Genomic DNA, 14902 nt, shown 5'->3' with positions numbered 1-14902 from the left:
GCGTGCACACTCCCCTGCAGGAGGCTTGCGTGACTTGCTCCTACACCTCTCCTGCAGAAAGTGTGCGAGACTTGCCTGCACATCTCCCCTGCAGAAAGCTTGGGCTACTTGCTTGCAAAATTCCCTGACAGAAAGCTTGCATGGCTTGCTGGAACACTACCAATGAAGAAAGTGTAACGTGGCTGGGTAACACACCTCCCTTGCTAAAAGCGTGCATGGCTTGCTACCACAACTCCTCTGCAGAAAGTGTGCACAGCTTCCCTGATGTAAGCATACGAGGCTTGCTGGCACACCTCCCCTGCAGGAAGCGTGCGTGGCTTGCTGGCGCACCTCCCCTGCAGGAAGCGTGCGTGGCTTGCTGGCGCACCTCCCCTGCAGAAAGCGTGCGTGGCTTGCTGTCGCACCTCCCCTGCAGGAGGCGTGCGTGGCTTGCTGTCGCACCTCCCCTGCAGGAGGCGTGCGTGGCTTGCTGTCGCACCTCCCCTGCAGGAGGCGTGCGTGGCTTGCTGTCGCACCTCCCCTGCAGGAAGCGTGCGTGGCTTGCTGTCGCACCTCCCCTGCAGGAAGCGTGCGTGGCTTGCTGTCGCACCTCCCCTGCAGGAAGCGTGCGTGGCTTGCTGTCGCACCTCCCCTGCAGGAAGCGTGCGTGGCTTGCTGTCGCACCTCCCCTGCAGGAAGCGTGCGTGGCTTGCTGTCGCACCTCCCCTGCAGGAAGCGTGCGTGGCTTGCTGTCGCACCTCCCCTGCAGGAAGCGTGCGTGGCTTGCTGTCGCACCTCCCCTGCAGGAAGCGTGCGTGGCTTGCTGTCGCACCTCCCCTGCAGGAGGCGTGCGTGGCTTGCTGTCGCACCTCCCCTGCAGGAGGCGTGCGTGGCTTGCTGTCGCACCTCCCCTGCAGGAAGCGTGCGTGGCTTGCTGTCGCACCTCCCCTGCAGGAAGCGTGCGTGGCTTGCTGTCGCACCTCCCCTGCAGGAAGCGTGCGTGGCTTGCTGTCGCACCTCCCCTGCAGGAAGCGTGCGTGGCTTGCTGTCGCACCTCCCCTGCAGGAAGCGTGCGTGGCTTGCTGTCGCACCTCCCCTGCAGGAAGCGTGCGTGGCTTGCTGTCGCACCTCCCCTGCAGGAAGCGTGCGTGGCTTGCTGTCGCACCTCCCCTGCAGGAAGCGTGCGTGGCTTGCTGTCGCACCTCCCCTGCAGGAAGCGTGCGTGGCTTGCTGTCGCACCTCCCCTGCAGGAAGCGTGCGTGGCTTGCTGTCGCACCTCCCCTGCAGGAAGCGTGCGTGGCTTGCTGTCGCACCTCCCCTGCAGGAAGCGTGCGTGGCTTGCTGTCGCACCTCCCCTGCAGGAAGCGTGCGTGGCTGGCCCAGCACACTACTTGCGGAGAAAGCGTGCGTGGCTTGTTGGCGCACCTCCCCTATAGAGGGAGTGTGCGGGGCTGGCCAGCACACTACTCGTGGAGAAAGTGTGCATGGCTGGCTGGCACCACTACCCACGTAAAAAGTGTATGTAGCTGGCACATGACCCCTGCAGAAAACATCCGTGGCTTGCTCACACACCTTGTCCTTATTTCAGGACAGGTGTATTGGCTCTTGTGCATCCTAACAAACAAATGTTATTTAAGTTTTAATCCTTTTATTTTTTTTAATGCTGTTTGGTGTTACATATGCTGCAACTGCTTGATAATGTGCTGTTGGAAACTTCTTATGAGGGACCTTCAAATAAATCATATGGCTGAAAAGTAGCTTTCTTCCTGCAAATACACCAGCATAAAGATTTGTTCTGCTGTTATCTGTTGCAAATCCCTGTTTTCAGCATCCTTCCTGGCTCTGCTAATGCCACAGATTCTTGTGTAATGAGCCCGCCAGCCTAGGCAGCCTTGGCATGTAAGTCTGGCTGCGATGGGGTTCCTTGCCTTTAAATTCACAGATTCTCAAGTTTTGCCAGTGGCCCTTTCTGCAGCAGAGTCAGTGTTTGCCAAGCTTCCTGTGAAAGCTTGCATGCTGTGGCTTGCAGCGATGGAAGCTGTGCAATCCCCACGATGAAGGTCACAGCAGAATGCTGCACAATATGTTGTTAGCCATGATGATTTCTTAAGCATCGTGCCTGGATGAGATCTGACAGGCTTTCTGCTGGCTGTGATTACGTTTGAGAGTTCTGCGTTGACCCCCTGCCCTTGATTTGCTCCTCATTGCTCTTGTGAATGTGCTGAGGGGGGGTCTCTCTTGCAGGATTCAGTGATGGTTGAACACGCAGCCTACAAAAGTGCAGTGGGTTGATTTTTGCCTTGCAGACAGGAAGGGTGCTGTTTGCAGCTGATGACTAGGCAGGTGTGTATGTTTCTATATTGGAAAAAGGAATGCTAGGAATGTATTGTAGGATGCAGTGACTGCTAGCTAAGGGTAGACCCTTACACCACCCCTTGCCTGAGACTGATAGCGAGATTACATTTTAATGCAGGATTACAGTTCTAGAAGACGAACCATCTTCCAGCATGGAACATATTAGACTTTCTGTTTTTATGTTGCCGGTTACTGTCTTATATATGCTAGGCAAGTTTTAGAATATTGATCCAACCAATGTATGTTTATTTTTTTTCCCCTTTGCATTTCTTTTATATCTTTGTTGATGAAGGTCATACTCTCCTCTGGTTTTCTAAGGGTTAAGGAAACCAGATTGTCAGTGAATTTCTTTCGCTTGCCTGTGTCTCTCTGAGTACGTTAAATCAGAGCGTGATTCATTCTTCCCTGAGTGGCTGTGTGCCAACCCTTCACATTGATAATATTTCAGAGCCCGTTTTTCATCCGTGGCAGATATTCTGCGAGTTGCTGTGTGTGCGGGCACCTGTAGATATTGCTGATGTGCGGGTTGGATGCTGAGCCTGTATGCAGAGGTTCTGTACCGTCGCTGCTGTTTTGCTGTCATTGTAGACACATTCCGTCTATATCTTGTTGTCGTTGTCATACTTGCGCCAATTTTTTATGCAGTTCGGCATAGGCAATGATCTCTGAATCCGCCACGGTGCAGAGTGATGGCTGTGCTGCTATTTTATCTAGATATTAAGTGTCAGTAAAAAATGGTTTTCCTGCATTTAGAAAATTATTCTCTGGAAAAGATATTCCTTACCTGTGTAGGCGATGTGCAAATGTTAAACTGGTTTTCATGAAATTCTAATTCCTCAGTAGACTTCAGTGTTCTCCCCAGGCTCTTTTAGCAGGGTGCTCCACCCGGCTAGATTTGGTGACCAACCGGCTGTCATCGGCTCACCTCTTCACCTCCTCCTATGCTGCAAGCAGAGTTGCCCTGCATTTTCATCTCGCCCCACCCGGCTACCTTTTCATGCCACCCGGCTGGAAAAAAATTCTGGGGAGAACGCTGGACTTGGAATGTTTTTTTGGATGTACATTCTGCTTGATAGATCCTTACTGCTTACAGCAAACTAGCCTGGGGAGCGGACTGAAAGGAATGCCATGAGTACCAATCCATATGTAAAGGACCTTGTGCTAATAGCGCGGGTGGACAAATTACAATAAAATCCAGGTACCTGTCTGACTAATCCAGAAGCCTGGTCCCTTGGTGACAATAAAAGGAAAAACTCAAGTTACATGAGGGCTGTCATTTTTAAAGGGGCTTTTAGGTGAGGAGGATATGAAGGCTGCCATATTTATTTCCTTTTAAAAAATACACATTGCTTTGCTGTCCTGCTGATCCTATGCTTATATAATACTTTCTCTGCTTTTAGTACTTTAAGCCATAGATCCTGAACCTGCATCCAGATCAGATGTCTTTGACAAAACTGACAAGCAGGGCTGTGGAGTCGGTACAAAAATCTTCCGACTCCTTAGTCTAATACTTAACAGGGCTGTGGATTTTGTACAAAAATCAGACGACTCCGACTCCTCAGTTTATGAAATCAACGACTCTGACTCCAACTCCGCAACCCAAAATTGTTCCGACTCCAACTCCGACTCCACAGCCCTGCTGACAAGATTAACTGCATGCTTGTTTCAGGTGTGTGATTTAGACCCTACTGACCAGACAGATCAGCAGGACTGCCAAACAACTGGTAACTGGAAATAAATATCGCTGCCTCCATACCACTTTCATCTCCGGTTCATTTTAAAGTGGACCTGAAATCAGAACATCCTCTTAAGCCCAATCTACACGATACGATTCTATGTACGATTCTATTTACGATTCGATTAAATCCGACATGTCCGATCCTGATTCGATTTGCCATTGCAAAACAATGGCAAATTAAATTGACTCGAATCCCGATCGGTCATGTCTGATTTAATCGGATTGTAAATAGAATCGTACATAGAATTGTGTCGCGTAGATTTGGCTTTAGTTACAGCTGACACAAATCCTGCAATAAATATGCAGTGTTTACTTTCTGCTTTCATGGAAGCAAACATAGGGTTAATATCCTGTATTTACAAATTAGCTGCTCTGCCGAGGCAGCCAGTTGACACAGCTGAGATCAAATTACAGTTGTGATTAGTCACAGATGACTGGGGAATTAGACAAGCTAAACTCTGCATAATGCAGGGCACTTTTTTCTGTTTTTCTTTCTGTCCTGTGCAAGAGTTTAGGTCAACTCTAAGGACCGAGCCGTTGGAGCCTGTCCAGCCATACATGAACTGAGAGTGATTTTGAGGCTGCCATTTTTATTTCCTGTTAAGGCTGGTTTCACAATGGGATGTTACAGGCGCACGTTAGAGCAGCCTGTAACGTACCCCACCGCACAGCAATGAAAAAATCAATGGGCTGTTCACAGTGCCCACGTTGCGTTACTCAGTAACGCTGCGCCATAACACAACGTACTGCATGCAGTACTTTATAAGCTGCAGAGCCGCGTTAGACTGCTTGCACATGCGCAGTAATGTTGGGGAGGAGCGGAGAGCGGCCAGGCACATGGCTAATTAATATTCACTGCACTCAGTGACGTGCAGTGTTTACTTCCTGGAGCGGCCGCTCTGTGCGGCGATTGGCCAGGCGGGACCACGTGATGCCGCATGCGCCAAGAGTACGGTTCACGGACGCCAGAGTGAGCTGCACAACACGGCTCACTCTGACGTCCACATCAGAGAGCACCAGGCGTTGCGTTAGGGGCACGTTATGCGACCATAACGTCCCCTAAAACGCAACGTCCTGGTGTGAAACCAGCCTAAACAATACCAGTTTCCTGGCAGTCTTGCTCATCTCTTCGCTGCGGTAGTGTCTGGATCACACACCTGAAGCAAGCAAGCATGCAGCCAATCCAGTCAGACTTCAATCAGTGCACCTGATCTCCATGCTTGTTCAGGGTCTAATGCTGGGAATACACGATGCGTTTCTTCCGCTCGATTCTCCGCTCGATCATTTTTGCTGCTCGATTCTCCACTCTATTCTCTTATCTTCTGCTTGTTTCTTATCTTTTTTCCATTCACTTCTATGAGAAATTGAGTGGCAAAACGATCGAACGTGAGATCGGACATGTCGGAAATTATCTATCAAACCATCTATCTGCTGCAAAAACGCATTGTATATTCCCAGCATAAGGCTTAAAGTATTAGAGACAGAGGATCAGCAGCCAGACCATGTGAATGGTTTAAAAGTAAATAAAAGTGGCAGCCTCCATATCCCCTCTCAGTTCTAGTGTGCTTTATGGATATGTCTGGAAAACAGAAATTGAAAACCCACAACAGCAATGCCTGGAAAAGACTTGCCTTACTTGATTTGTCAGAATGAGCACTTTCAGTGTGTAGGAAGCTGCAGATATGGATGATACTATACCAAGAACTTTCTAATTTGGGTAAATCTGTAGTATGTCTGTTATTTAGAGTAGAGCTAAACTTTAGAATTTTTAATTCTCGGTCAGTCCTCTGTTAGATCACAAAATGCAATTCTCACATGTTTGACATGAGAACTGAAGAAATAAGCAGACAAGGATCCTGGAATGAGGCACAGTGAATGTGATGGGAATGCTAACCAAAGGTTTCACATTGAAACTGTGGTACATTTTTATTGAAAATTACTACAAACCTGTATCGCTGCTCTTCAAGGCTTTATATAGTCTGTTTTAAAAAGGATCCTTCCATTTCAGTTTGCGGCTAGCTATAGTTCTTCAAAACTGACAGAAGCATTGCCTGCCTGGAATCTGCCCTCTTTGTGGAGTACAGACTGCCTAGAAACGTCTCATCTTGCTACCAGAGGAATTGGCTGCAGACAAAGTTTGTTTTTCATTTTACGCACTTGGAGAGAAAACTGGCAACTGGAACTTGGAACCCCCATATTACTGTTAGGGTCACTTCACACTAGGCCCTTTGCTGGATCCTTATTCAACTCAGGTGAGATTGGACTAATGAAGTTGTAGTATGGACTCATGCCTTCATATGGGCCAGTTCACAATGTTTGTCTTCATTGGCAGGGCTGTGGAGTCAGTACAAAAATCATCCGACTCCTCACTTTATGGAACCACCGGCTCCAACTCCAGGTACCCTAAATGACTCGGACTCCTTAGTCTAATGCTGGATACACACGGTGCGTTCGTGCACTCGATTTTCCCGTCGATTCCCGTCGATTCGTTTATTTCCAACATGTCCGATTTGGATTTCGATGGATCGTTAGGTCGATTCGCATCCAAAGTATGCCGAATCGACCTAACGATCCATCGAAATCCAAATCGGACATGTTGGAAATAAACGAATCAACGGGAATCGACGGGAAAATCGAGTGCACGAACGCACCGTGTGTATCCAGCATAATACTTACCAGGGCTATGGATTTGATACAAAAATCATCCGACTCAGAATCCTCAGTTTATGAAACCCAAAATTGCTTTAACTCCTCTATACCGACTCCAGCTCCGACTCCAGTCCTGTTCATCGGATATGGTTTTGATCCCATTTTTCACAATTTTTATGGACAGTTGTTTTCATAAACCTGATGTATGGTATGCTTCAGTTCTGTACAGTGTGAAGACCTTAATGGACCACTGGAGTGGGTTCTTCTCCTTTTTGGGTTTTGTTGTAGTAGGAACTGAGCCTCTGGAACCCATGAATCCATGAAATAAATACAACTGAAATGGTTTTTGTTTTCCCCTGGAATTATGGAGTTGGATATATCTTGCCGTGTAGGGAGATACATTTCATTATCTTCAGCCTTTTGTGCTGAGGGGGAATACCCTTATACAGGGTGTAATTGTATTGGAGCAGTTTGGCTCCACCCCCTTCCCCCATATGACTGCACTCTGGCCTCATGCACACTCTTGAAGACTGGAGCGGCTTTGTCAAATGGTATTTTTAGCCCAATCACAAATCTCCATTGACCAAATGCGTTTGTAACTTGAGACTATGGTGTCTACTTTTCTTCAAGGAAGCTGTGAAATGTAAACTAGCATCTGTTGTCCTTCCTGATTTTGGTGTCACATGGCCATAGCTGACTGATCTCCCAGTGGCTGATTCCAGAGAGGACGTTGTCTGTTTCAGCACATCCAGCCTGTACAATATTCAGTCCACCGCTTTGCTTTTATACACTAATCATATTCACCTATCCTGATTGCTCTTAAAATTTGCCTCGTTCAGATTGGAGTTTAGTTGTTCTTGGAGGAACCCACATTCCTTGCCGGATTTAGTGATGCCCCTCGGAGCTTTCTGCCCTTTACATTGTACCCTACAGACGGCATTGATGTAGCTGAAAGACTGAGGTACAATTGGCTGAATAACAGCCTGCCAAACATGCTGACGTCCCATTGTCCTGCATTCACAGCCACAAAGCCCTGCGACTCCACAGAACAAGCCCACCATAAAGATTTTATTGGGATAGAGGACAGAGGTTGCACAGGGTGGTTTCGCTGGGGAGGCTGAGAAGAAACATTTGTTAGCCTCATGTATGTATGCATAGTTTCACTTTTACTCTGTTGTCCTTGTTGGGGGGAGCATCCTTATGGCAAGAACTGTTGGTTGTATTTTTGCAGTAGCACATAAGTGCTGATTAGGGCTGACTTCACAGGCTGCAGCATTGGAAAGTGGAACATTTGCTCATAGCTATTATTTATATTCTGTATGCAGCAAGGAGTTTGTTTGTTGTGGGAAGTTTATTTACTTGTTATGAATGCATTCCAGTGCCTTGTTCAGTAACCCATAACAGCTTTGCAAAACCAAATTTAAAGTGTTCCTCCAGTCACAGGGATTGGTTTATATCGATTTTCTGTGGGGACATGCTGGTATTCAATAGCTTATTATGGGAAATTGTTTTCATTGTACCCCGAGATATGTGAGCGTCTCTACTCTTGCCTGAGGGCTCGGTTCATGTTGAGCTGGGTCGCAAACAGCCCATTCAGAGCCATTGACAATACATAGGATGCATCTGCTGTCAGTTTTTGTGATCCAGCACAATGTGTGAACCAATCCTGATTTCTTTCTTTCTTTCTGGTTATGGCCTCTGTACTTGAGCAGGCAGAGCAGTGCATTTCTGGATGTCTTACTGTGTCCTGGCCATTTTTTAAACAGTTCTCATAACTCCTCCTCAGCTGTGACTGATAAATCCTCTGCAATTTTTGTTATGCATAATTCATTGTTAACAGTGCTTTTGTAGACGGGCATTTCAGCAATGGGGAAGGTAAGGAGGGGGCAGTGGAGAACTGGAAACTTTAAGTTTTAGCTGAAGTTTCCAGATTTAAAAAGGAGTGATTTTAGCAAGAACACAATTGTTGGCGGGGAAATTGTCCACATACTTATTGTAGGTATATTTGGAAATTGTACTGTGTGTGTACAGATACATTTTCCCAGAACCTGTTTGCAATTGGCAGCAATCTTTTTTTACCTTTTGATAAGTGTTCCCCGCAGACCTCTGTGTATGGGGAAGATCTAGAAATGGTGTTTTTGATCTCCGTTCTTGTGTTTAAGCCATTTAATGAAGTTGACAAGGCCTGGCAAGCAGGGATTATGTTGGATCACATTCATGGGCAGCCAGCGTTGTTGCCTGTGAATTAAGCCAAGCCACTGTTGCGCAGCTGCCTCTGCTGTCCTGCAGACTGCTGAGATCTGTCTACTGCCAGCAGCAGCCCAAGTATGTTTCTTCAGCAGATTTTTTTTTTTTTTTTTTTATCGTTTTTTCAAAAAAAAAAATTCTAAGTGATTTTTTTTTTTTTTTTCCATAGAACTGAACAAAAAGGATTGAAAAAATAAGTGAAAAAAAAATGAAAATTCCGACTCCCACTTCACAGCCCTTGCATGGGTATGGAGTGGGTACAAAAATCACCTGACTCTAATGCTGGGCATCAGACAATCAATCAGAAAGTAAATCTGCCCCCAAAAAAAAACTATCGTGTCAGCATGAGGGCTAGTGCACACTACAAGAGCTTTTCTAAGTGCTTTGTGATGCCAAAAAAAAAAAGTTTATTCAACCAGTTAATTCATTTATCACTTGGTGCAACCACATCGATCCGCATAGTATGGTTCAGCAATGGTTTTACATTGTACTGTATCATCAAAGGATCTCTTGAAAGTTTATTAATTATGTGTACAAACTGTGCCTGAACTTGGACTATGAATGCAGGCGTTTCTGCGGGATGACACTGAAGTTCCCAGTCTGTATGTTTGGAAGTTAAATTTAGCATGTGAGGAAGTTTGCAGACAACTCCTACGGAAAATTAGAGAAAATTAGAGAAAATGTTCTGTGCTGGTGATGTGATTCCTCCCAGTTGTAGTTCCTGTCCTTTTTTTACTGGCAAGGTAAACCCAGATTATACACAGAGCATGCTGTATTGTCAACACGCTGCTTCCACACCCAGTAATTCATTCTCCATTCATGATGTCACATGTTGGAGGCCTGCTCCAAACAGTACTACAGATTATCCCTGCGGTTCATTGTGTTATTCAGCATTTCTCATTTGATAGTTTATTAAATACCAGGCTTACTGAGGGGCAACTGTATAGCTATGTACACACTTTCAATAATTATTGCTCAGAAGAATGATCTTCATGCAAGCACATTCCTGTTCTGCTCTATGAAGGTTTGGGGGTTGCACAGCAGAGATGCTTCCCTTGTGTCCCCCCCCCCCCCCCCCCCTCCGCCTCCCTTGCACAGCAAACAGGGACAGGTAAACTGAGCCCATATTACAGTACTCATAGAATGTGTTCACTTGTGTCCATTTGTAATGGATATGTTGGGTCCGAAGCAGGTAAAAATGCAAAGTCCTGATCTGTACAATGTTTCTGGATAAATGGATGCGTTTCCTATCAAGGCCTGTGCTTTGGTCTCTGCAAGGACCTTATCGGTCCACCGGGGCAGATCTTTCTAAATCTGCTCTGGCTTCAGTGTAAACCAAGGCTTAGTGATGTAGCATGTTCGGTCACTAGCATCAGTGGACATCAGGTGTCACCTGTGCTCACACTGGACTTCTGAATGATCTTTACACAAAAGCCCTACAGCTAACAGAAGTGTAGCGTGTACTTGACTTTCTGCTAGCACACCGATTGATTGCTGTGATAGTTGAGTACCGTATGTGATAGCTTGGCATACACTTCAGATATCTGCCACCTGGAACAATCTTTAGAATCCGTTGTAGGTACCAGTTTGGGAACAATTGCAGTACAGAGATGCTATTTGTCTTCTGAGCAAAGGGGTGGATCCAGGAGCTGCTTCATACTGGTGGCACTTCCTTTTGAGGTTTTAGGGTACAGAAATCAGCCGAGGACAGGCACCCATTCTGGTAAAGCACTCGAGGGGAGGTCAGCGTTTTCTGGGGACTCGTTTCACACACATATATTTACACCATAGATTTAATGGTTTGGTGAGCAGACATTTTTTAATATGCAGTAAAGCAGTGTTTTTTGTTTTTCATTGAAGTGTCATTGCGCTTTTGATAAAATTTTTCTATAAACGTTTTTCAGTGCCGCACAAATATTTTTTGCGAATGTAATATATTTTTGGTATTAATTTGCAGGACTTTAGATTTCGGAAATTGAGAGTAATCACAAATTCCACTTGATGTGTGAATTGGGTAAATTATGTTTTACTTTTTGCCACTCTAATGACTAAGAGGTGAAGAGCTCAAGGGGCAGAGCAAGTAAACACAGAGCAAAATGTACAGGTTTAAAGGGAGATTTAAAAACGGATACAAACCATTGGATGCAGAGAACCTTTCCAATATATCAGGGATTGATGTTTCTATAGAGGAAGGCTTGCCCCAGAGCCACAGCTAGACTGTTCTGTGCCATTTGCTGCAGACCCATTGTACATACCGTGATTCCCCGAAAATGAAACCGCCTCATTAATTTTTGCACCAAAAGATGTGCTAGGACTTATTTAAGAGGAGGTCTTATATTTCTATTAACTCACAAGTACCTGTGCTGTGTCCTCCTGCCTTCCCCTCTGTGCCATCTCTTCCTCTGCTGGATCCCCCTCTTGTATGCCCCCTCCTTTAGCCCCTGCCCCTTACTGCTTGCTAGGGCTTACTTTCTGGGTAGAACTTACATTTCAATCATACTCGAAATTCTTGCTAGGGCTTACTTTCAAGGGGTGTCTAAAGGTGCACACACACGCACTATTGTAACAAACGAGTCCGTCAGACCCTCCCGCTGGGCGGACTTTCTGCCGATAGTAGAACGTGTGTACAGTCTGTCGGCAGACTGATGAGATCTGCCAACAGGCTGTACACACGTCCTCTGGTACGCTGGTTCCTCCACCAGAGACAAATACAAACTTAACTTCAGACGGTCATTAGATCGGCAGAGAGAATCATTGGTAGACCTCTCCCTTCGCTTGACCTCCTCCACAATTCTAGACTACGCTCCAGAGCACTGAGGATTGCCGGCGACCGCTCACCCTGGTCACCGCTTTTTCAGCCGGCTCCCTCTGGGCCGGAGGTTTCGGGCCATCGCCACCAAAACTTCGAAGCACAGAAGCTCCTTTTTGCCCCTCTGCTGTCAACCTCCTGAACTCCCTTCAGGTCATCCCACCCCCTCCACCACTGTGAACTGAACGGCACCTTGCCTTTCCTTTAGTTTTTAACTTGTCCTCCTGTTTATAATTTGCAATCCTGATTCATCTTCCGACCAGCACCGGAAGTAACATTGTGGTTGAAACTGCACCCTGTGTATTTAATTTCTAAGTTGCACACATGTTTATAACTAATTATCAATCTGCAGTCCTGCCTATTGTTGTTGTTTATTCCTTTCTGTTATCTATACCTTTTATCCCTTATCTGAGCAATTGTATGTGCCAAACCCAATTCTGAGCACGACCCAGTCGTGCCTGGCAATTAAAATACTTCTGATTCTACTGTCGGCAGAACGTCCACCCAGCAGGAGGGTCTGACGGACCCGTCGTTTGCTAAAGTATGGAGTGGGTACGCACCTTTAATATCAGGGCAAGGGTAAGCAGTGAGTGCATCCATATGCAAATGGGTATATATGTAAACTAGGACTCCTGTAATGCTGCCTACTGCTCCTCTCCATAGCTTTTCATCGAGAGATGTTAGACAATCTCCAGCAGGGCTGGGGAGTCGGTACAAAAATCATCCTCAGTTTATGAAACCACAACTCCCACTCCAGGTACCCCAAATTGCTCTGACTCCACAGCTCTGATCTCCAGTCACGTTTGGATGGTGTTTTGTCAGTGATGACAAACGTTGAAGACATACTGACCCAATCATAGAGAATACACTGAGCACGTCCAGGACTTATTGCCCGTGTTTGGCCTGCATTTCCGTGTTCCATTAGGGCTGGCTTTTTAAAGAGTAACTGTTGGGCATAAAATCAAAAATCAATTATTTTTATCTTATAAACAAGTAATAAGAATGCTAACCAGGCAATGCAAAAGTTAAAAATCACTATTCCTTTTTTTTTTTTTTTTTGATAAATGATCATTCCCCAGTTTACCTGACTCTTATTTGGTAAAGGAAGTTGCAGGGCATGCTGGGCTTTTTTTTTTTCTTGCTTCTTTACTTTCCCCCTTAAGGTGGCCACACACCATACAATTTTTTAAATATCTGTTCAATTTAAGAATTGCAATCAATTTTTCTGACTAACATTTTAAAAATATGACCAATGTACCACACACCTGTTCAATTTTTCCTCAATTATGATAAAAATGATTGGATACTCTGACAAAATTGCTAGGGTGTGTATATTAATAAATTGGCAATCTAACACACACCATACAGTCGTTAGAAAGATTGAAGAAAAATATCTGGCATTCCGGATTGATAAAAATAGAATAAAACGGGAAATCCGATTGGATTTTTCAGTTGACTGAAAAAAAGCTTTTGATTTTTAAGGGAGATCCGATTTTTTTTTTTTTTGAATTACCGTAAAATCAGATCAGTTTTTTTTCGAATTACCGTAAAATCAGATCATTTTATTGTATCGTGTGTGGCCACCTTTAGACTTAACTAATGCAGTCTGATTGACTGAAGCCTCTCAAAACGTGGACAGTGCAATTCATATGTAAGTAGATTAAGTATTTATGTATAAAAAAAATAATTCTGAGATAGTATGACTGACAGCTCCGCTTTACATTTTTTTTTTTGGGGGGGGGGGGGGGGGGAGCTTAAAAAGTGTGACTTGAGGCTTGAAGCTTCCTAAAAGTCAATGAAGTCAAATTGTGTTGAAACTCTTATAGAGCACAGCTTTTCACCAAATGGCTAGTGTCATAAGGGGTAACTTGTGACTGTGGGCCAGTTTCCACCAGGGCTGAATCCATTCAAAATCTGCAGCGTTTCCCCACAGACACAAAATGCGGGGGAAATGCTGCCTATCTCTCCTGTGGCTTGCCGCCCAATTTGCACTGCAGTGCGATTCTGGATGGCATTTTGGAGCAGCTAGTGGTGATGGCGACATGCTATGTGGGAGACTAGCAGAGATCTGTGCTGACACACAGAGAGGCAAGGAAGGGGCGTTTCTAATGCTAGAGTGGGAGTTCTGCAGAAGTGCTTTTCCTGCAAAGGATGCACCTTCCCCTATTAGGATGCCAACAAGCTTCTAGTTGGCGGATTTGGCGGGAGCGGCACCGCAGAAAGGAGGAACATAGAGCAGTGTAGAGAGGACACAGAGGCATGTCAATGAGCAAGGAGCATGCCTCTGTGTACCAGTTGTAATATAACATCCGCATCAGGTACACTTTAATCAATACCAGTTGCCTGGCAGTCTATCTGATCATTCTGGCATCAGTGTTTGAATCGCACACCTGAAAAAAAAAAGCATGTAGCTAAACTTGTCAGATTTTTCAGAAAACATCAGTTTTGCATGCTTGTAGAGGGTCTATGACTAAAAGTATAACAGGCAGAGGATCACCAAGACCTGCAACTGGTATTGTTTAAAAGGAGATAAATATGGCAGACTCCATGTCCCTCTTACTTCAGTTGTCCTTTAAGCGCAGTGCAAGTCATGTATGTCATTTTTTTTTTAATGCGTACAAAAGCAATAACGTGATCAGACGTGATTTTACCATATAGATAGCGGGTAGCTTCCGGCAAAGATGTACTTCCTGTTATGGTGATAAGAAGGAATCGCAGTAGGAGCTGGGCAGAGATGACGAAGCCAATGAGCTGGAACACGAGATGGTTTTGTACTAAAGAATTGTATAAGGTTACGTTGATTTTGATCCCCTGTAGTTTTGATCAGGGCTGTGGAGTCGGAGGAGTCCATCAATAGAATTTCCAAAGCAGGTGGTTACAGCGCTTAGCACCAAAACTAGGCACAGCCATAGCAGTAATATTATATGCTGCCCAGGGCTTGTAAGGGTAAGTCGGGATTCCAGAGATCTCTGGACCCCAAATTACTCTTCCTTCCCAGTTGCTTCGGCTCGGAGGGGGAATAGTATTTAACACTGCTGGGGATGTGAGCGGCAGCAGGGTGAGCTGCCATTCAGCTCACTCTGTGCCCAGCTGACCAGTGGCATGCTAATACCTACACAGTATTT

General features: G+C 45.5%; 1 protein-coding gene across 11 annotated transcripts in view; it reads left to right on the top strand.

Moving 5' to 3' along the window:
• The window catches only part of PKP4 (plakophilin 4), a 471364-nt gene that overhangs the window by 3130 nt on the left and 453332 nt on the right, over window positions 1–14902 (top strand). Inside the window, exon 1 of one of the 11 annotated variants that reach the window (XM_068245728.1) lies at window positions 2259–2322. The exons of 9 other annotated variants lie outside the window; for them this stretch is intronic. The gene's annotated coding sequence lies outside the window, so the exon portion shown is untranslated. Of the gene's footprint in view, window positions 1–2258; window positions 2323–7769; window positions 7866–14902 lie in introns of those variants that run through there. One more of the 11 variants, XM_068245725.1, reaches the window with a different exon arrangement.

Source organism: Hyperolius riggenbachi, chromosome 7 (genome assembly GCF_040937935.1).
Source record: "Hyperolius riggenbachi isolate aHypRig1 chromosome 7, aHypRig1.pri, whole genome shotgun sequence".
Lineage (NCBI taxonomy): Eukaryota > Metazoa > Chordata > Amphibia > Anura > Hyperoliidae > Hyperolius > Hyperolius riggenbachi.
Note: the sequence above shows the minus strand (reverse complement) of the source record. Positions and strands in the feature narration are given on the sequence as shown.